Source organism: Physella acuta, unplaced genomic scaffold (genome assembly GCF_028476545.2).
Source record: "Physella acuta isolate Inbredline_101_S28 unplaced genomic scaffold, ASM2847654v3 ptg001528l, whole genome shotgun sequence".
Classification (NCBI taxonomy): domain Eukaryota; kingdom Metazoa; phylum Mollusca; class Gastropoda; family Physidae; genus Physella; species Physella acuta.
Genome location: NW_026733043.1, coordinates 94,398 through 114,861, shown reverse-complemented (window position 1 = coordinate 114,861; position 20,464 = coordinate 94,398). Strand labels below are relative to the sequence as shown.

Genomic DNA, 20,464 nt, shown 5'->3' with positions numbered 1-20,464 from the left:
ATAAACCACAGAAATAAACAACACACACAGCAACAACGATTCATGACGTTGTGAGAGAGACTTGCCTTCGAGCAGCAGAAATAAATAAACAAGTTGGGATACGTACGGCGGTTAACTCAAAAGATATGCTAATAGGCGTCTGGTTTCTCCTTAACAATAGCCGAAATCTTTTATTTTCTTTGCTGGGGTGAGATAGCATTGCACCTCATAACGCCAAAATATATTCACCGTCCGTGTAATAAAGTTGATATACATCGGAGATAGGATTGTGTTTTTATAATACTGGTAGCTGATATACATCGCGAGTTGAGATTGTGTTTGTATAACGCTGGCATTCTAAGGAACCCAGAGCTTTAGCTCACTGATTTTACTTGCAATAGATTTTTGTTACATATAGGAGTTGAAACTTATTTTTTATAGAGTGTGAGTTATGATCTTCGCGATATTGACATGTAATATTTGCAGGTTATAGCATTGAACCTACCCACGTCTAGGTTTATATTTAATACCAAAGGATAAGACCTTATACTGTTTATTTTTGGAATGGGTCGGTTTCAAAACTTCATCGTTTTTATGCACTAAAATAATTCCCGTTAAAACAGGTACCCCAAGCACCAAATGATTAAACAAGTACTACAAACATTCTTTAAACCTACTTCATGCTAAAAACCCTACAGAATCGGTCTAAACAGCTTGTTCCCCGCTCATATTGAAAGAAGAGCCAGCAAACACGACATAATTCTTCTACGGCAGCGGTAGTAATTGGTTTGCACTGAATGAAGAATTGACTCACACAAATTGTTCCGGAGATTATCTTGGGAATAGCTTGTGTTTTTTGTGTCGGATATTTAGAATGTCACAAACGTGATACACGATGTTCTATAATCACCCCCATGACGTATGTAGCCTACAGAAGCTCATATGTATGATGTATGCCGCCTACAGAAGTAGATATATATGACGTATGCAGTCTACAGAAGTAGATACATATGACGTATGTAGCCTACAGAAGTAGATATAAATGACGTATGCAGTCTACAGAAGTAGATACATATGACGTATGCCGCCTACAGAAGTAGATAATATGAAGTATGCCGACTACAGAAGTAGATACATATGAAGAATGCCGACTACAGAAGTAGATACATATGAAGTATGCCGACTACAGAAGTAGATACATATGAAGTATGCCGACTACAGAAGTAGATACATATGAAGTATGTCGCCTACAGAAGTATATACATATGACATATGCCGATTACAGAGGTAGATACATATGACGTATGCCGCCTACAGAAGTATATACATATGACATATGCCGATTACAGAAGTAGATACATATGACGTATGCCGCCTACAGAAGTAGATACATTTGACGTATGCCGCCTACAGAAGTAGATACATTTGACGTATGCCGCCTACAGAGGTAGATACATATGAAGTATGCCGACTACAGAAGTAGATAATTATGCAGCAGTGGCGTAGCGAGGTCGGGTGTCACCTGGTGTGGCACTTAATGGTGTCAACCCCCAGAGGCGTAGCGACCCTTCCCGGGGACAAACTTTCAATTTTCGATTTGCACCCCCCCCCCCCCTCAAACTTTGTTTTGCAACCCCCCCCCCCCCATCTTCAAATTTTTCTCTATATATTTTGCTATTTTTGCCTTGGTGTCACCCCCTAAATGGTGTCACCCCCCCCCCCCCCGGTCTCTACGCCTCTGATATGAAGTATGCCGACTACAGAATTACGACTGCACAAATAGACGTCTCTTAAAGGACTTTAGCATTTAATATAGCGCTCCCATTTCCAGAGCTAAACGTATGTTTCTCTTCGTTGTCTACTACTTCACAGTTTCAACAAGGTCACGTGACAATGCATATCTGCTCAGAGTTCTAGGTGTGAAGTTGATTGTAGCTCACCGTCCGGTTAAACTGGCCAATGAACCGGTTACTATGTGGCTCATAGACCGGTCATTAGTTGCTCATAGACCGGTCATTAGTGGCTCATAGACCGGTCATTAGTGGCTCATAGACCGGTCATTAGTGGCTCATAGACCGGTCATTAGTGGCTCATAGACCGGTCATTAGTGGCTCATAGACCGGTCATTAGTGGCGCATAGACCGGTCATTAGTGGCTCAGACCGGTCATTGGTGTCTCATAGACTGGTCATTTTGGCTCATAGACCGGTCATTAGTGGCTCATTGACAGATCACAAGTGTCTTATAGACATAGGTGGACTCAGGGACACTCTACTGACTTGAACCCGGATTCGACCTTGAGACATTCGGGTTAGCAGTTTAGTTCTCTTACTATAATTTAATAAACAACCTACACTTTTCTTTATACTTATTTAAATAGTGGTGATTTATCAATATTTAAAGATGATCATTGTATTTTCTTCTTCTTAGTGCATGTATACAAACTAATGATTATGAACGTTTTTATTACTGTTTGTCTCAAATTGTAAAATGTCGAAATGATAGATTGATCCATCGAAATGTCCCTTCATACGGTCATTAAATTTTAAATGTAACACATTTTTGTAAAAAAAAAAAAAAATTTCGCGCTTGCTAATTAAATTATTTTAATTATATCTAAGAGGACAAAACTTGTGTAAAAAAAACAAAAGATGTATTGTCGTGCAAAACCCAATGCAAAATAACAATTAGATATGATTTAGTAGGAAAAACAATTTAATCCGTCGATTTTACTGAATAATCATTATTCTCTTAAACATCGTCGTTTATTGTTTACAAGTTACAACTAATATTTTTGGGGTTGTCGCAAACTTTTATTTTAACATTGTGTTTATTAATCATATTGCAAATAAAAATAATCAAACTCAATATTAATAATGGCGTACTATAAAATATGTTTCAGACCTTTATTATTTAATTAATCATAAAAAAGCAGGTAAACATTTAATTTTGGTATAATTTAAAAAATATTCCAATGTTCGCTAGTGTAACTTCACTAGTACAATTTCCTCACAAAACTAATGGAAACACGGTAGCTTTTAGTAAAGTTTTTTTTTATCTCCCCTTAATAGTTTGAGACAAATCGTTCAAATAATTGCCTTCTTTTGGGAATTCCCGACATCAAATATTTACGAGTGGTGTTTTTCTACACTCAATGTTCTATTTTTAGCCTTCGTTTCAGCTTTGTTTGGTAAGTTAGACACTGTGGCTAAAAGCAGCAGATAGAAAATCGGGTGTCCGGGGTGGGGCGGACCCTCGACCTCACCACCCCTAGACACTAGTTTAGACGAAATGGCTCTAAATTTTGACACCCCATGTCTATTCAGTATGTGAGTATGACAAAAGTACTACACAATACGAAACCCATCACAACCTGAACTATCTGTACTATATGCGACCCTGAATTTTATGTTCATTATTTCAGATGGGATGACATGGCCTAGAGAGCTAGACTGCTAACTCAAATGTCTCAAGTTCGAATCCGAGTTCAAGTCAGTAGAACGTCCCTGAGTCCACACAGCTCTAAAGGGTACCTAACACGTTAAGGAAAAGCAAAGGCGGCTGTTCATAGTGCTGACCACACTATTCATTAATATGCCGGGGTCACTGAAACAGATAAACTCTACTTCATCTGACCCATGTGTCTTGGACATGTGTGAGGTCTTGCTTGAGACATTAAAATTCAGAGCAAGACAGTTTGAGAAACTGGTAAATACAGCGGTATAAAGGAAGGGTATAATGTACCCACTACCTTACATTCACAAAGTATACTCTTCAACGTCAACGTATACTCTCCAATGTCTAAGTATACTCTCCAACGCCTAACTATACTTTCCAACGTCAAAGTATTCTCTCCAACGTCTAAGTATACACAGACTAAACCCTTCAAGAAATACAGCCTTCAACTTGTAAGCAAATAAAGCAACTACCATATTGGTCTCAAAATGTTTTGTTAACTGTTTCTCTAAGGTAAGAAATACCTATATCGGTTGTAAACTGTTTTTCCAAGGTAAGCAATAATTATATCAGTCTCATTACAATTTTTTATCTGTGTATCTAAAATAAACAAACACTATATTATTACGTCTCGTCCGTCTGTATTTTAAAGCTAATTAAGAAAAAGGGCATTCATTAAATCGTGTATGACGTCAGTGAACTAATTCTAATAAGAGCTGTTTTGTTGTTGTTGTTATTTTTTTTTTCAAATTATCATGGTTTGAATTTGAATTTTTTTAAAAACACTTTTTAAATATACAAATTTTATAATTATAGTTTATACGTTTAAATTATGTATATTTTAATTAGTTATTACTGACTTTTTGTTAGATTACGTACTTAACCCAGTGACAAAAGCACTCATTTTAACAATACACTGTAACAAACATGACCAACAAACGTTTAAATACTAAGATGCTGTTCAAAACACAGTCTTAAGGTGTAACAACCAACTGTAACAACTAACTGTAACAACTAACTGTAACAACCAACTGTAACAAACAACTGTAACAACCAACTGTAACATTCAACTGTAACAAACAACTGTAACAAACACTACCAACAAATATTTAAACACTAAGACCCACATTTTCAAAGTGTAACAACCAACTGTAACGTTTAACTGTAACATCCAACTGTAACAAACACCAACAACAAATATTTAAACACTAAGACCCCCAGTTTTAAGATGTAACAACCAGCTGTAACAACTATCTATAACAACCAACTGTAACAACTATCTATAACAACCAACTGTAACAACCAACTGTAACAACCAACTGTAACAACCAACTGTAACAACCAACTGTAACAACCAGCTGTAACAACCAGCTGTAACAACCAGCTGTAACAACCAACTGTAACATCCAGCTGTAACAACTATCTGTAACAACCAACTGTAACAACCAACTGTAACAACCAACTGTAACAACCAACTGTAACAAACAACTATAACAACCAACTGTAACAACCAAATGTAACAACCAAATGTAACAACCAAATGTAACAACCAAATGTAACAACCAAATGTAACATCCTACTATAACAACCAATTGTAACAAACAACTGTAACAACTAACCGTAACAACCACCACCAACAAATATTTAAACACAAAGACCCACAGTCTCAAGGTGTGACAAACTAGCAGCTTAGTGCCAGAGATGTCGTCACTCCACCGAGGCCGGAGCGAGGGGAAGAAAGCCATGCCATTAAATATTTACCCAGACAACACACAGCCCGCCGGCAGTCGGCACCAAGGGCAAGAAGCCTCAGCTGATCTAATGGAAGAATGGACGCGCGCGGAGTACTCACACTGGGATCATTACGTAATTAAATCTACGCCTCAGTGGACACAGGCTAACAAAAAATTTGGGATTTTTTTTATGGTATCACTGGAGGGTTGCTGATAACTTTTTTTTTAATATATCGATAAAATATTGGGGGGGGGGGGGAATTACACGGCACTGATACGAGACTTAGTGAGGGAATACTCTAGCAAAGCTGAATAAAGAATCGACATGTATAAAATATTTGAACATTCACAAGTCTCTTAAATACAACCACTAACTAGGTAATAGCTTTAATCATGAATACCTTTGATGTAATTTCGTCCAGTCTTTTGTTGAAAAAAATTATTTGTATAATTAACGTAACTGTCGAATTCTATAACAATAAACGGAATTTAGAAAAATTATATTTTTAAATATCTATCATACACATTTTTGATATTCTTGGGGGGGGGGGGGAGATTATTTGAGTTAAGAGCTATTGAATGAAGCCTTTGTTACCAATTAATACGTAATATAATATGTGTTCTATCTAAACTTATTCTTTAAAGAAATTACTTTTTATGTCGTCAACGAACGAAAGTGAAGAACAAATACCCGTACATCATCATGTGGACAAGATCCTAAACAATGTTTACAAGTTCCTCATCAAACATGCTTAATAACTAAGGGACATCACTCTCAACAGCCAAGGGTGATTAAGCTTCAGCTCAATTTTTGTTCTCTGCCCCTTACACCAATAGAATGATTGTGAGAATTATCTCTCTGTGAATATCCCATGGACAGCGGTGAATAGATCTGAAATATCAAGCCATTTACATTCGTTTTTTTTTTTTTTTTGCCGCGCATAAATTTTGCTTCCGGTATTTAAGGGCTTTTGTCTGATGAATAATAGGGTGGGGAATTTTTTTGTGCACACACCGGGAACAGGTTATCAAAAATGGAGTGGTCTGGAATTCTATGTGTTTTTTTTTTTTAAATAAACGCATTTGTAAAGCAAACAGTGCTCTATCGCGGAGTCCTAAACGGTGAAAAACGACCTGTGTCACTACTACCTCGTTCCCACCCCCACACACATATCCAACGCCCCCAAGCACACACAAACACACAGATCCAACGCCCCTCCCCCCCCCCCCCACACACATCCAAAGCCACCCCAAAAATCCAACGCCACCCCCACACATCCAACTCCCCCGAAACACACACACATATCCAACGCACTCGCCCCTACACACATCCAACTCGCCACACACACACACACATCCAACATGCCCCATACTCATACATCCAGCACCCTATACACACATCCAACGCCCCCCCTCCCATACCACACACACCTTTCATTCAACGTGTAGTCAACGGACGAGTCGTAATGTTCGAGAGCAAACTAAATGATAAAATAGTTTATCCGTAGTGTGTATTGCCAAGTGTCCAAACCATATGATAAAATAAATTATCAGTAATGTATGTTGACACCTTTTCAAACATTATAATAAAATAGTTAATCAATATTGTATATTGCCTAGTGTCCAAATTGTACGGTAAAATAGTTTACCAGAAATGGGGACATTGCCAAGTTTGCAAACTATTAGACTGATTTCAATAAAAGTTTATCAGTAACGTATATTTCCTAGCATCCGAAATGTTATCAAAGTTTTTTCGAGTGATGTTTAGGTCATAACAGATTTTAGTCCAGTCCTTATGTTGTTACAATTTTAGTTCCCCCTCCCCTTTGTGTTTTTAGCATTCCCCTCTTCAATAAAAAAGTGTGGAAACGACTCTGCATAATGCCTGCCAATACACCGCCTACGACATCCTTTGAGACATTTCAGCAGATGGCAAAAAACTGTTCCTCCTCTAGAATTTCACTTAGTTTCCATTTAGCTTTATTAGCTAAGCATTTCGTGTGTCTTGTGAGCTCAAGTGTGACAGTTTTTTTTCGTTCGGTGCCGGTTGATTTCCCCAAGGTGAGCGTGTGTTCTAGAACTTTCAGTCACGTGGGAGTTTGAATTAGTTGACACTTCGACCGTTGGCGCTGGGGATGGGGTGGGGGTGGGGTGGGGTGGGGAGTGTTTAGCGTGGTACTCCCCCATCTCGTGCAAAAACTCGTTTAAAAAAAACGGTCGTTGACATTTTTGGCCGCGGATGCTACAATACAACTGGGGATAACTCAACAAAACAATGAATGTGAAAAAATCTGTTCGTTGATTTATTCAAATGTGATTACCACGACCCCCGTCCACTATCATTACCACTGCCACCATCGTTTATTTATTTTTATTTTTTTTTTTTTTGGGATGGTGTTGTTTTTTAAAACATTATCTTGGTTAGCCGTTGTCTTCACTAAACGAATAGAGAATCGCGACTTGTCCTTCTTTTCTATTCATGGATACATTCTAGTAGCGGGCTTTTTTGCAGAATTTAATTTGTTTAGTTGCAGACAAGACAGGCACTGGTTGGTGCTCCTGTTATAGTCCTCTATACGGATGTGGTTTTTTTTAAAGTTGTGAGGCATAGGCTATAGAAGGCAGCAAGTCACCGTGAGGTAATGTCCAAAATCGAGAATGATCTTTTGACCCTAAGAAGCACCATGGGCGAACACCGAGAGTGTTAAATGCGAGAAATTTTAAAAGAAAATTATGAAAATTATGTTCATGAAATTAATACTTTTCACTCCCCCACCCCATCCTCCATCACCAACCGCCGTATTTTTAAGCACCCAGAAAAAAAGCAGAAACAGATGGCCGCATTTTGCTGACCGATAACGCTGTGCATTACAACACGATACAACAACTCGCACGCAAACATCAGGCCATTTCAGTTCCTGGATGGTAAAAAAATTTAGCGAGAGCTTAACGAGAGCATTTGCTTCGAGATTATTGTTTTTTATTTGTTAATAACAAACCATTTGGTTCGAGATTAATATTTTTTATTTGTTAATCACAAACCCTTTGGATTCGAGATTGTGTTTTTGTCATAAAACAAACCGCGGATTATTTTTTATTGCTGGCAGTATTTCAGGCAAAGAAAAAATTGCATTAACGTCCTTATGTTATTATAAAATCAATTGTGCCTTCCTTCGTCATTTTTTTTAAAAGATTGTCTCTCCGTTGAAATATTCTTGATTAGATATTGTTGTCATCTTTTCGTGTTTTTAATTTATTAAAATTAAAACTTTATTTGTTACCGGTTGGATAAAAAAGATTCTTTGAGAAATGTATTTCGCTCCCCAATTTCTTCACGACACACTGTATATCTATCCGTCTTACCCAAAACTGTGCTATTATTAGTATAAACATCCGTGTGAGCCGGAACTTGCCGGGATCGAACAGTCCTTGATCGAACTGTATCGGATTGCGGCAAGGAATTTTTTTTTCAAACACTTCTAGTAACATTAGATTTGTTGGTCGATACATTGTAATTATCATTTTAAAATTGAGAATCGGAGGCAGAATGTTATTTTATAGGAGTATATTTAGTTGTTGGAAAAAAAACAGTCTGTTTGTGCAATGTCTGGGCTTTTTGTCTCTGGTTCGAGTCCCTCCGCTGATCCCAAAACATGTGACTATTGTCGTTTTACTGAACACAACACACCGCCATAAAACACGAACTTCATCTACTCAAAGATCATTTTTATACATAAGCTTTGAAAGATTTTTTTTTAAATATTAATTTGATAAGGATTTGTTGGAAATAATCAGCAGTGACAGGAATATTTTGACATGTAGAAGGATTCAGGTGACGTGTTTCAGATAGGAGAAAACATGTGCACTCTGTGGTGTCATTAATTTGGGTGTCAATCAGTGGAGTCACCAGGCTAGGTGTCAGTCAGTGAAGTCACTAAGTATGTTGTCAATGAATGGTGTATTTAGGAAAGGTGTCAATACATTATGTCATTATGGAGAGGGTCATGAATTAAGAATGGTGTAGATACTCGGAGTCACTAGGAAATGTGATTATCAGTGGCGTCCAGAGGTAGGGTGTCAAACAGTGGCGTCACTAGGTAGTGCGTCAGTTATATTTTTTTCACTACGAGTGAAACAGTGGCGTCACTAGGTAGTGCGTCAGTTATTGTTTTCATTACGAGTGACAAACTGTGACGCACACACCACTACATACGGTAAAAACAAAAACAGCTTCCATCTGCGCAGATAATTTAATGCCATTATCCCCATCTGCCTGTCAAGGTTACCATGGCAACACAACAAGTCATCTGTTATTCAGTTGCACTTTAGCAAACAAACAAAAAAACCTGGTCATTATGATATACCCCATTCCACCCTCCCTGTCCTCTCTGATAATCCGCATTCCACCCTCCCTGCCATCTCTGATATAACCCCATTCCACCGAGATGATGTAAACAAACCCCGGAACTTAACATTGTAAACAACGCAGCTTACATCGAATGTACCATCAATGATTGCGAGACCTTCCAACAACAGACTCATTGTCTCCTATACATACAAACATAAAAGGGAACATTCTCGCAGAGGCAGGGGGCGCCATGTCAATCCCATGCTATTCAAATGAGCAACAGGGGACAGAACACCCAGGAGAATGGCGCAGGGGCTTTTTACAGGGGAGATAATAGTAATCAATATTGGGATAATTGGAGCAGGATATGTATTTTAAGCACTTGATGGATCGGCAAAGCGACGCGCGCGGCCGTGAGTCGGATCGTGTGTGCACACAAGAATAGATCGGCGGGAGATTTCCGATTCGGAATGGTCGTAAATCGAGCGATTAGGACGGGCATTGAAAATAGATGTATGATAATAGGGTCGTTAACTTATCTTGTCTCAATTATTGTTCCTGGATATATATATATATATATATATATATATATATATATATATATATATATATATATATATATATATATGTGTGTGTGTGTGTGTATATATATATATATATATATATATATATATATATATATATGTGTGTGTATATATGTATATATGTATATATATATATATATATATATATATATATATATATATATATATATATATATATATATATATATATATATATATATATATATATATATATATATATATATATACATATATATATATATATAGGCCTGTATATATAAATTTTGTGAAGAACATTCCTGTGTGAGTGAGTAGTAATTTTTCGTTTAATTAGCTCATATTATTTTGTCTACATTAAAAATATAGTAATTAAATTGACTTCAGAATCCTGTTTTTCAACTAGCTCAATAACACTGATTAAAAACATGTTAATTATTGGAGGAGAAATCCCCCTCATAACAAAATGCGAATGCCAGATTTTTGTAATTATAATTTTTTTTAAGTTGACAAATTAAAACCTGTCGAGTTGGGAAAGGATTAGTTTTTTTTTTTTAAATAACTAATGTTGAAGATAATCTTTAACAGTTTCTAAAGTGTTCCTGCAAATTGAAAACAAAATGCGCGCGTCAGCCTACTTTTGCGTCAGTCAAAAAAAAAAAAAATTAGCAGAAGAAATATGTTGATTACTTTTTTTTTCATTTGAGGTCTTATCAATTCTTCCCCAAGAAAATAATCCCTTTTCGTATTCCAATATCCTTCTAATTTTTTAATGGTGGAGAGAAATAAACCGAATAGAAAAAAAAAAGAAATGGAAATGAAGCATCATGGAGATTAATTCTAAAAATAGACAAGTTATTAATGTATGGATAAATACTATGTAAGGCAGACGCATGAGTTAGAAATTGGTTAGTTAGTGTAGCGTATGTTGTTGGTTAGTGTATTGTGAGGTGTGGTGTTGATGTACCGAGTGAGATAATGTTTGTTTCTTGTTATCGTGTGCTGCACTAAAGTACACATTTGGTTACATCAGCTCCCACATACTTGCTCACACACACACACACCATATCCCACATACCGACTCCCACACACCAGCTCCCGCATACTTGCTCACACACATCATATCCCACACATCAGCTCCCACGCACAAGACCTAACACACCATATCCCACACACCAAATCCCACACACCAGCTCCCACACACCAGCTCCCACATAACAGATCCCACACAAGATCCCACACACCATATCCCACACACCAGATCACACACACTATATCCCACACACCATATCCCACACACTATATCCCACACACCATATCCCACACACTATATCCCACTCACCATCACCAACGCATCAGGAACCTACATCAGCTTCCACACACCAACTCATGCAAATACCGCGACAGATGTGAAACTAAACAAACAAATCTGTCAAAACTTTAATTTAGAAGCTAATTTTACACTCTACAAAGACGCTGTGTAAAAAAAAGTAAAAAGAAAAAAAAATTATATATAAGCTTTATATATTGTTTACGTTTTATTGATTTTTCAAAACATTTTGTTCTAAGCCAATTTGAATACAGCGGCATTTTAAACTCAGCTCAGATTCAAGCTAAATTCTAAATTTAAAGAAAAGGTATCGAATGTCGAAAAACTAAAAATTAAAAAAAATGGTTCTGAGCTTAAGCAAGCTTTAGATAAAAGTAACTTTTAACATAACGAGTTTTTGTTTAAGTTGAAATGTTTTTTTGCTGTGACTTAGCGGAAAGAAAAAAACGCAACCGACCAGAATGACGTCAACAGAACATTCTAACGTCAATAACAAACTATACGTCTTGTGACAAACATGACGTCCACTGACCGCGCTAACGTCCAGAAACGAAGTCAACAACATCACATTAATGAATTAAAAACCTTGACCTTGAGGCGCGCGTGGGAAATGAACCTGCACACGTTTCTTAAAGCGACCTGACGATACTTAATTAATACAAGCAGGAACATGGCAATATAGATGCGTGGAGATCAGAGTTTTTTAAGGATCTCTTCGGGGGACCTCCCCCGCCCCCTGAAAAAAGTCAACCGCGCCCCCCCCCCCCACGAATAAAATGGAATTTATATAGAAAATATAATTTTAACAGTGTCCGACCCCCCAGAAATTTTAGTCCGTCCCCCCCCCCCCCCCCCGAAAATTTCAAGTGCCCCCCACCAGTAGCGGATTAAGGGGGGTGCTGAGAGGGCTGCAGCCAGGGGCCCCCGATTTTTAGGGGCCCCCAAATTTCCTTTTTAAATCATGGTAAATTTCCTTTGAAAGCTAAATTGTTGGGTTTTTATTTTTATTTTTTTTTCACTATAAAAGCCAATGCTTTAATATTCGAGCACACACTTTAGTTTAAATAGCGGTCAAATTCTGACACATGAGTCTATGATTGACGCTTTGTGAAAAATGCACAGCACTTGAAAGTAATTTAGTCAGATAGCGTCAGATTGTGTAGCGAGGTAGTAACAAACATTAAAATAATACAAGTGTTAGGCATAAGGTCTACATTCTGAATTAGGTCTCACTCCCAACATTATTGACCAGCCTTAGCAAACAATGAAAAACTGCCTGACCGTCTTTGCTTACCCACTACACTACTAAGAAATGTATGAAAGATTCTTTACGTTTTTGTCATTAGAAATATGGTTTTGGATATTAATTTTTTAGGTATAGTATATCTAGATCTAGTTATTATATTTTTTTAGGTACAGGATATCCAGATCTAGTTATTTGGATTAAAACTCCTTAGATTCATTTCTTAGGGCCTGGTGAGCATAGGGAATATTAGGTAGAGTTTACATATCTAGTTATTCTCAGCCAATGAGACATTCTGATCAGTTCTAGATTTATGTCTAGTTTCCTTTAGTAGTTTTAAAATTTGAGATTGATCTAGGTACCCATCAGTGTTTGGTGTTCTTAGATATGAACCTGGAATTAGAGCTCAGGACTTTTGGGTCAGCAGTCGTTCGTTGTACTCAATATTGTAAACTCGAAACTTCTAGTTTTAAAAAATAATAAAAATAGGCCACAAACCGTTAGGCCTAATTAATTAGCTTGTAATTTCGTTGGCATCAATATAGATTTATCGTAAGAATATAAGAAATCATCAACTTAGGGAACTAACACTTTAGACAATTGTGGAAAAGTGCGGGCGGCGTATGGGTTGAGGTAGGAAAATTCAACTTATTTGTGGGCCTTATAAATGGATGACACCTAAGAGGTTGGAGGTGTGGTTTTTTTACGCTTATGCCGTGCTTACTGTTTTTAGTTGGGCCTAGTTTAAACTCTTTATGTTATTAATAATTTCTTACATAGTGTGGTTTGAAATTCTTTTTTTTTCTTTTAGCGTCTGCAAGCAAACGAGTGCCAATAGTGTTTATCACGTGCTCTATAACGACATTATAATATTCTCATGGATATTTATATCTGTTCAATGTTAATCTCCATTCCCAGCTTGGTCATGCCCAATATAAATTTGTGAATGACTGTTCACTAACTATTGTGACACTGATATACCGGCTCAGAAGTTTAACTCCCATTAGCCAGGGAGGTCAACTCCAACTAACTGGCAAATAGTGGACTGAATCAGTCTCACGAAGAAGTTGGTTTAAAACACTACATGTTGGTCGCTTATTCATCCGTAGGCTCTGACCAGCCTTTACTTCCCCCACCAACAGACGCGGGACATCTTCCTACAGTTTGGTACCTGGTGAGGTTGGAAACTTCTATAGGCCTAAAATAAACAGTCATTTATTTAGTACTTCTGACGTAGCGGATGGATCTCGCGTCTTTGTGTTTTGTTAGTGTGTGTCGTGGTAGTGGATGAGGGGGGGGGACATATAATCTTGCTAAAAATGAGTACATATTTGGTACATGTTTGTATCCAATTTATCGCTCATTTAACATAATTGAATGCTTTTTAAATTAGAAATTAGCTTTGTAAATTGTAAATATCGGTGTCGAATGTTCCTATAAGTTAAAATAATCCATGATTTTTTAAATAGTATGTTGATTATATGTTGATATATATATATATATATATATATATATATATATATATATATATATATATATATATATATATATATATATATATATATATATATATCAGGGGCCCCCAAAAATTTTAAGCCTGGGGCCCCGCCCAAGCTTAATCCGCCCCTGCCCCCCACCCCCCGGTAGAATAAAGTCTGGAAGAAACACTGGTGGAACTTATAGTTTAGGTATTTAGGTATCCAATGTAGACCTAGAAATCTTTTCAACAATCTATTGAAGCCACTGTTGGTGTCCACTAAATGTCAAGGATAATGAGCCACATAATGGACAGAGGCGTGGCACACTGCTACCTTATGTTGAAATATCGCTGACTCATCAAAAGCTCTTCTAAACATCATACCATGGGGGTGGGGGGTGTTAACATTAAACAATTCATAACTTCAACTTGTCGAAGTTTTGTTTAGTAGATGGTTTCTACACATACATATTATATATATATATATATATATATATATATATATATATATATATATATATATATATATATATATATATATATATGAATCTATGTATGTATGTAAATAGAGAGAGAGGGGGAGTTCTTAAATTAATTATTGTTGAATCTATTGTAATTTTCTCCCTTCTACTACAAGCAGTGCTAATAAACTTTCAGTAGTTAAAGACATTAATGCAATACATTTTTTTTCTTACACTTAAAAAGAAGCTTAAAATTATACGGTAAAACTCAAGAAAGGGGGGGTTACTTAAAACCAAACTAAAAACGTCAAACTCTAACATGTGTGATAACTATTTCAAACGATTTCTTGAGCGGAGAATCCACCGACGGAGGCAGCTCCAACGGACGAGTGATCGAAGCCCGAATCACCACACATCCACTGTGAATTGGATATCCAGGAAAAGCACATTGTTCGACACTATCCGAGGTAATCCAACATCCAGCTGTTCCATTCAACCCAACAGGCGGAGTTGTGTCCCCGGACGTTCGGAAGAAAGAAGAAAGGGCGGCAACTGGCTGGCTCTCGCGTCATCTAACCAAGCGGCGCGAAAAAGAAAACGCGGGCGGGTAGGGGGGGGGGGGGGAGAGAAAACGGGGGGGGGGGGAGACTTACATCATAAAAACTCATCTGCGTACGGGTTAGTAATAGTCCATAAAGTAAAAACCGCGCTTTTTTTTCTCGATGTAAAATAACATTTGTGTTCTTGTAACAAAGCTAATCCCACGTACACAATAACTTTATAAACGACGTACTATTTGAGCTTGTTATCTATTTACAGGTATCGATTTGTGTAGGCAACTGAGATCAGGTACACTAATAAGTAATGATCTGCCATCCAACAAAAAAAAAGCTAATTTGTGTCGTTTACTGTCTTTAAATTTAGCCCCGTGTTCTATTATTAGCCGAGAAAAAAACAGTCAACATCGTGAGCAATCTAGTGAACAGCATAAGAGGATAATGATTCAAGCATGATGGGATACGAGATCTCGACATTTGGAACTAGCGTAGTTAGAGTGAGTAGATTGTTCAGTAGAGTTCACAAGTATTTGACAAGCACAGTTAGTCACTTGTTTGCCTGTAACAAATACAGTGAGGCTCTAATTTGCCTGTAACAAATACAGTTAGGCTCTAATTTACCTGTAACAAATACAGTTAGGTTCTAATTTACCTGTAACAAGTACAGTTAGGCTCTCATTTACCTGTAACAAATACAGTTTAGCTCTAATTTACCTGTAACAAATACAGTTAGTCTCTAATTTACCTGTAACAAATACAGTTAGGCTCTAATTTACATGTAACAAATGCAGTTACTTACCTGTAACAAATACAGTTAGGCTCTACTTTACCTGTAATAAGTACAGTTAATCTCTAATCTCGCGGTTACAAGTAAAGCTAATCTAAGTTCCTATATTAATGTAGTTCACGTGTATTCACTAATCAAGACTTAATTAATTAACTGCTTAACCAAGCACACACAGCACCAACAAAAGGGAAGGCCCCACAGGTGTGACGTACATACAGGTAATATTGAAAGGTAGCAGGAAAGCTACAGGAAAAAATAATTTTGTCAATATACAGACGGATATAATTTATTAAAGTTAGAAAATATCACGGTGTAATCGAGCTTGACACTTATATTAACGACTTCATTAGATATTTAATTCACAGGCCAGCTCAGGGATTTTGATTTTTATTTCGCTTGTTGATAAAATGAAAAATTCCAACCCCAGCCCCCTCTTCCCCGCCCTCACACCCAAATATCTCACCAAACAAGCAGTAACGTCTTATATTAAGTAAACGTACTGAGAAAAAAAAACATTTAAAAAAAATTTCATAAAAAACGTTTTAATAACAAGCTTTTATGTAATGATGCACTAAAAAGTAGAAAATAAATTATAGACTACTATTTAAATAACTATAAAGAAAAGCGTGGGTCACTTTAGTATCTATTGGATACCTTTACTAATGTTATGGAAGACACCCACGCTTTTCTTTATAGTTATTTAAATAGTAGTCTATAATTTATTTTCTACTTTTTAGTGCATCATTACATAAAAGCTTGTTATTAAAACGTTTTTTATGAAATTTTTTTTCAGTACTTTACATGTTTTATCTACAATAGAGTTACATGACTAAAAACCATTGCGCGCCTACTGAATATCACGTTCAGTAGGCGCGCAATGGTTTTTGAACGCAGCCATTACGTGGTCGTGATGCGCAGCTATTGATGACGCGTGTGGTGTGGTTGGCTAGACATGCCTACTAATTCGGTCCAAATTTTAATTAATTCATAAAAAATCAATTAGGCATCCAATTAAGTCAAATTTAGTTTCAGATTGCATTGTCTTCATGTCTTGACCCACGTGCCAACTGTGAATCGTGTCGGTCAAGTAGAACTGTCCGAATTTTCACTCCTGCGTTTCCGTCTAGACAGACTGACGACTGACGACAGACTGACGAGGAAGTGAGTTAAATAAAAGCTTGTAAAAACCACAAATAGTTGTGAAATAGCAGACGAGGTAATCAAGTCAGTTGAATCAGTCCTCTACCTGTAATCTTTTAATGACGTAACTTCCTATTCCAGACTGGCAGACTAGAACTCTAGCTGGCGCCCTTCGTGAGGAATCTGGGCGCCCTACTGGTGTATTACCACGTCTAAAGCACTCTAATTCTCAAACTTTCCTTCTCTAGAACTTCGTCAACGTTATTTGTCTTAATTCTCTGCTGTATTCTGGTGCAAACAAAAGCTTTTAGGTAAAGTATCTGTATTTACTTTTTCCTCAAATTCAAGTAGTAAAAATCCAAATTTAAAAGTAAAATCAAATAAGATAGTTTTCTATTACGGTTTTACATCGTGTATGTGCAGATGAAGTAGAGTTCATATATTTTAATTAACTCCGGCATATAAAAGGATAGTGTGGTCAGTTCTATGCCCATCTGCCCATACCTTCTACATCAAAGCTGGGTGTACTCAAAAACGTAGTACGGACTTAGGGCTGGATCCAAACTCAAACTTTTCCATCTAGCACGCCGTCCCACCAATCAATATACAATATACAACATGAGACTAACAACACCGGAACCTACAGCCTATTCCCCTGTAAACACCACACCTCCCAACCTACAACCTATTCCCCTGTCTACACCTCCCAACCCACAACCTACTCCACTGACACCTCCCAGACTACAACTTACTCCCCTGTATACACCACACCTCCCAACCCACAACCTACTCCACTGACACCTCCCAGACTACAACTTACTCCCCTGTATACACCACACCTCCCAACCTACAACCTACTCCCCTGACACCTCCCAGACTACAACCTACTCCCCTGTACACACCACACCTCCCAACCTACAACCTACTCCCCTGAAACCTCCCAACCTATAACATACCCCCTGTATAGACCAGACACCTCCCAACCTACAACCTACTCCCCTGACACCTCCCAACCTACAACCTACTCCCCTGACACCTCATAGCCTACAACATTCTCCGCTATCTACACCACACATCCCAACCTAGATCCTTCTCAACAGACACCTCCCAACCTACAACCTACTCCCCTGACACCTCATAGCCTACAACATTCTCCGCTATCTACACCACACCTCCCAACCTAGATCCTTCTCAACAGACACCTCCCAACCTACAACCTACCCAATGACACCTCCCAACCTACAACCTACCCAATGACACCTCCCAACCTACAACCTACTCCCCTGTATACACCACAAAATCCCCAACTTACAACCTACTTACTTCCCTGTATACACCAGACACCTCCCAACCTACAACCTACTTCCCTGACACCTCCCAGCCTACAACACGTAACACCCACATACCACCCCCCCCCCCCCTCCACCACCCCCGTCCTGACTGGTTACGCAATATTAAAACCGTTAATTAAATTATCCACCAACTGGGCCTTCAGCCGAGCCTCATTAATTTAATTGACGAAATTTGTTTTCCTAAAGATATCTATCAGTCACCCCCTCCCACATACCCCCCTCCCTGGATTCCCTATATCTAACGTAAAACCAAGTAATATGTAAATCGATGAAGTTCTTGAATAAATTAACTGTATTGGATTTTATTTTTTCGTCAGAGATAACTTGTAAAAATCTCTCACAGAAGTGAAAAGTACATCAATGAAAAAAACATAACACCACATAATGTTATTGCCTTCTAAAATTCCACTTTACAATCAATAATTTACCCACTGAAACCCATTAAAAGATATGCCATAAAAACTGTTTTAAAAGCCGTTTAAAAAGTTTCCTGTAAATAGATACGAGCAAAAGAGCTCGAGTTTAATGGAGAACCCACCCTGTAGGCTACTACACATACGACAAGTTAGTGGGTAAATCTAACAAGTACCATCACAGTCTGAAGGTCCAAAGAGCAGATGAAGTAGAGTTCATCTGTTTCTTAAGCTACAGCACGTACGAATTATATATGGTGATATTTGCATGGAGTTTATTTTACCCATGTGCTATTGCTTTTTTGGTGGTTTTTTTATTTTATCGTTTTATTATATCTTTTTATTTTTTTTTTGTTCTAACTCAAACACAACAAAAATACACCTGATGAAGTTCGTGTTATGCTCAATGCATTAAACAATCAATACAAAATTTTAAACGGCTTGTTAAGCACAACTAACAACCACTAACTAACAACAAACTAACAACTAACAACTAGCATGTAATGCCGCGGGCGCCATCTGCCTCGATAATTTGTTAGGTTTTCCTGAGTAAAGCTAATTGCCTCCCCTGCAGTGCCACTGATTTAATTACACCCACAATTATTCGCGAGTGGGTCAAAATCAATTTTATTACGTTACTACGTTTGTCAAAAATGTATGAGTTAAACCCACGTGGCAGTGGCGTAGGCAGTGGAGGTGTAGAGGTGGTTATAAACGTATGTATATATATATATATATATATATATATATATATATATATATATATATATATATATATACATATATATATATATATATATATATATATATATATATATATATATATATATATATATATATATATATATATATATATATTATATATATATATATATATATATATATATATATATATATATATATATATATTCCATTTATATATGTGGCAAATAAAATAGTTAACCCCCCCCCCCCTTGCCCAAAAACAAATTCTTCCAACGCCACTTTGTAATAGTATAGCTGATGTAATCACAAAAGCAATTATTTCAAGCCTGAATTATGGATGAACCAATTATATTAGCAGGCAGGTACTGGTTTTAAATTTGATGGCAACTGTTTTAAATGTTTACACAAGTCATTTGAAAAAATATATTTATACGCCTATCATGGTAAGCATCAAACGTCTGTGGTTTGTGTTGGTCGTGAGAATTTCATTTCCCAGACTCCTACACAGTGAAGAATTGTCTACAAACCCATTGTGTTGACTACACTCGAAGCTATCTGTGGCACTAGTTCAAGGTTAAGATTTTATTTTTAGCTTGTCTCTGGCATTATTTTCAGCCCCCCCCCCCCTCCCCCACCCTCACGATCCTATATCTAATCAAGTCTGCGGTGTCGCCATTTTTGAGCTGTGTCAGACTGTTGAAGAGAAGGGGTGTGGCCAGTGCTGGCGGTTGCTGTTGCTTTGTGTGGGGTCGTTTCGATGTAAAACATCAACAACTCAATCAGTAAAACATCAAAAACTCAATCAGTAAAACATCAACATCTCACTGAGTAAAACTCAATCAGTAAAACATCAACAACTCACTGAGTAAAACATCAACAACACACTCAAACATCAACAACATACTCAGTAAAACATCAACAACT

General features: G+C 37.2%; 1 protein-coding gene across 5 annotated transcripts in view; it reads right to left on the bottom strand.

Moving 5' to 3' along the window:
• Positions 1-20,464, bottom strand: part of LOC131928640 (synaptotagmin-14) — a 134,730-nt gene that overhangs the window by 56,748 nt on the left and 57,518 nt on the right. Inside the window, exon 1 of one of the 5 annotated variants that reach the window (XM_059284711.1) lies at positions 14,906-15,063. The exons of the other annotated variants lie outside the window; for them this stretch is intronic. The gene's annotated coding sequence lies outside the window, so the exon portion shown is untranslated. Of the gene's footprint in view, positions 1-14,905; positions 15,064-20,464 lie in introns of those variants that run through there. 5 annotated transcript variants of the gene reach the window in all.